This window comes from Petromyzon marinus, unplaced genomic scaffold (genome assembly GCF_048934315.1).
Source record: "Petromyzon marinus isolate PM22_M1 ecotype Great Lakes invasive population unplaced genomic scaffold, UKy_Petmar_22M1.pri1.0 PM_G_Scaffold_50, whole genome shotgun sequence".
In the NCBI taxonomy this organism is placed as follows: Eukaryota; Metazoa; Chordata; class Hyperoartia; order Petromyzontiformes; family Petromyzontidae; genus Petromyzon; species Petromyzon marinus.
Window position 1 is genome coordinate 217,710 of NW_027423003.1, and position 3,302 is coordinate 221,011.

The 3,302-nt window shown below is 46.3% G+C and overlaps 1 long non-coding RNA gene across 1 annotated transcript; it reads right to left on the reverse strand.

Moving 5' to 3' along the window:
• Positions 1 to 301: 301 nt before the first annotated feature.
• On the reverse strand, positions 302 to 2,936 carry LOC142917430 (uncharacterized). Its single transcript, XR_012936986.1, has 3 exons — positions 2,563 to 2,936; positions 1,587 to 1,725; positions 302 to 794 (listed from the first exon to the last, which is right to left on the reverse strand). It is a non-coding gene; the product is annotated as an uncharacterized LOC142917430 (long non-coding RNA).
• Between the last annotated feature and the right edge of the window lie 366 nt (positions 2,937 to 3,302).

Below are 3,302 nucleotides of genomic sequence, written 5' to 3' on the forward strand. Positions count from 1 at the left end.
TGTTCTCTGGTGTGTTTTAAGAGTAGATGAATCTGAAAATGTCCTCCCACACACACTGCACTTGAAGGGTTTCTCTCCCGTGTGTGTTCTCTGGTGTGTTTTAAGAGTAGATGAATCTGAAAAAGTCTTCCCACACACACTGCACTTGAAGGGTTTCTCTCCCGTGTGTGTTCTCTGGTGTCTTTGAAGATGAGATGAATCTGAAAATGCCTTCCCACACACACTGCACTTGAAGGGTTTCTCTCCCGTGTGTGTTCTCTGGTGTGTTTTAAGAGTAGATGAATCTGAAAATGTCCTCCCACACACACTGCACTTGAAGGGTTTCTCTCCCGTGTGTGTTCTCTGGTGTGTTTTAAGAGCAAATGAATCTGAAAATGCCTTCCCCCACACACTGTACTCGAAGGGTTTCTCTCCCGTGTGTGTTCTCTGGTGTTTTTTAAGAGTAGTAGAATCTGAAAATGCCTTCCCACACACATTGCACTTGAAGGGTTTCTCTCCCGTGTGTGTTCTCTGGTGTGTTTTAAGAGCAGATGAATCTGAAAATGCCTTCCCACACACAGTGCACTTGAAGGGTTTCTCTCCTGTGTGTGTTCTCTGGTCTTTTTTAAGAGTAGATGAACCTGAAAATGCCTTGTCACACACAGTGCACTTGAAGGGTTTCTCTCCTGTGTGTGTTCTCTGGTGCTGTGTCAAATTTCCAGTCCGATCCGTGCTGTATGCACGCCGGTCGCATTGTTGACTTGTCGTCCCGGCTTGCTGTGCTGAGGGCCTTTGCTCCATCAGACCAGCGTCAGCTGCAGACAGAAAATAAGAATATCCACACCATCTACACGTCAGTATCGAGCCATGGAGGAATGAATATATACAGTCACACGTGACTTAGACGTCTATATTCATTCATGTATTCACGACTAGCTGTACTACCCAGCTTCGCCCGGGACTTGGATCCACCACGTCCGGCCGCCTTTGTCTCCCCAGTGGCGATGTTCACACGACAGCAGTTACTCGTTTGAGGCTGAGTCGACCTAGGGGAGGCCCAGAAGCGGTTCAAATAATCGTCACTGGTGGTGGCCGTGAGCGCGAATCGAACTCGGGTCGCAGGGTTCGTAGCGCGGCGTAGCGCTAACCGCTACACTACAATGCGTTACGCTTCCACACAAACACAGACACACACAGACACAAACAGACACACACAGACACACACACAGACACACACACAGACAGCGCTAACCGCTACACTACAATGCGTGACGCTTCCACATGCGAGGGTCACGTGACAGATTTGACGTCACAGCTCACTTGCCGTCCAAAAAATCTATACATTATTGAGCTCCCCCCCCAAAAAACAACACAAAAGTGTATTTGTATAATGTTTGCACGGTGTACAGTCTGGAAAGTACCCACATGGCAAATTTCCAGTTTTGTTGCATGTCGGGAAGTACGCTAAACATTTTGAACAGACAACACACACAATCACAACCTTGCATATTTTTATATATATGGAGGTATACAGTAAGAGCCAATTTGTTAATCCATTGCCAGACGAGGGTCTCCCCACGCCGCCCCGGGTCGTGATTTGACCATACTTCACCACGCTCGTCCGTGTGGCGGCTTGGTGGAGGAGGGTAGCGTAGACGTGGGAGCGTAGTGACATTGTACTCTACAATGGATGTTGCCCCCACCGCTCCTATGCCGCTCACCAACGTTGCACAGTCCCGCAGCCGCCTAAAACAACAACAAAGTGCCATCACAAGGGAGAAACACAAATAGACATTCACTTCGAGTACACTCACCACCACGTAGCTGTCAACCCCCTATCAATCAGTGCCCCTACCTTATTACAGATCAATTCAGACCGTATCGGCCACCACGTGTCTTTATAAATATCAACGTTCGTCCTACGGAGTCCCATCACAATGTAGAAACACAAACAAACAGACAATATTATGTTACCAAATCATGTTTTTTTTGCCCGTATTGAAACGGCTGTACCCCGTATGGGCGTGAAAACTCAATGTCTCTGTACAAGAATACGGGGTAAACCGTACGGGTTATGACAGCTGTGATGCATCAAGAGATAACTTGACCCGTCGTTGTGTTACCTCGTTTAACCAAAGGCTTCAAACTCGCGTGGAACAGCCCGAAACCCAAAGCATGAGGACAAACACAAAGACGGGTATATCACGAGAGAAAAACCCCTACAAATTTACCAATAACACTGCCCTTAAAAGTAAATACTGTAGTGCATAATCGTGCAATGGCCCTTTTTCATAACGCCTCTGTTACTGACGATTGTATTTCAGCCTTTCTTCTTACGACTGCTGCCTGTGTATCTTACTGTGAAAACAGTTCCACAAAGCATGTATAAATGTTTATTTTCTTTGTGACAGACTAGGCCCGAGACGCCAGGGAGGGCCTGAATGGCCTGGATTGCCTACCGAGAAGGAGACGCCTTCCCCGGCGGGGAGCAACCACAGCCTGCGGTGTCACCGCCGCAACGGGGGTCACACAACACCGGATTTTTTTTTTCGTAAAAATTTTAAAACCAAAACACCCACTTACCGGTTCGCGTGAGTTCAATCCTGCTCAGAGTTTTAAGGGGCGAGAGGAATTGTTCGTGCAAGTTTAGGGTGGGGTGGGTGGGGGTGGGGAGTCGTTATGTTCCGAACAGTTTCGAAGCGTCCTGGGAGCCGCGCTTGAGGCGTCAGCCATTGGCACTTGGAAGCTACCACTCCCAGCGAAGGGTTGATGCTCAAACTATCAATCTTATACTTTCACTTCCATCACATAATTTGAATTGTATAAACTCAAACAATATATGCTGAATGATCTGTAATAGTCACGGTCGCTCCGTCATTGTATTGCTGTTGTAGATGTATATATTTATATATTTTAAAAAATATTACCGTGTCTGCGACCCCCCCTATTTAAAGCGGTAAGTTGGTTCGTTCCAAATGATGACGTTCACACAACGCGATCAAAGTTCGGAACGCTCTTGCAGAATTGTAGAACATTTAACTCCGACAGTTATCGCGATATGGCGATACTACGATATTACCTAATCATATCCACCATAAGCGTATCGTACATTTTTTTCCACACGCACACGGCACGTGCACACACTCAAAGCACTTGCAATTTAGATTTAAAGCTTTCGTGACTGCAGGGATTCATCTTCTTGGTTATTTGGGTAAAGTCACCACGTAGAATGGAAACAATAAAATAAAAAATATATTTTGATCCCCTGCTGATTTTGTACGTTTGCCCACTGACAAAGAAATGATCAGTCTATAATTTTAATG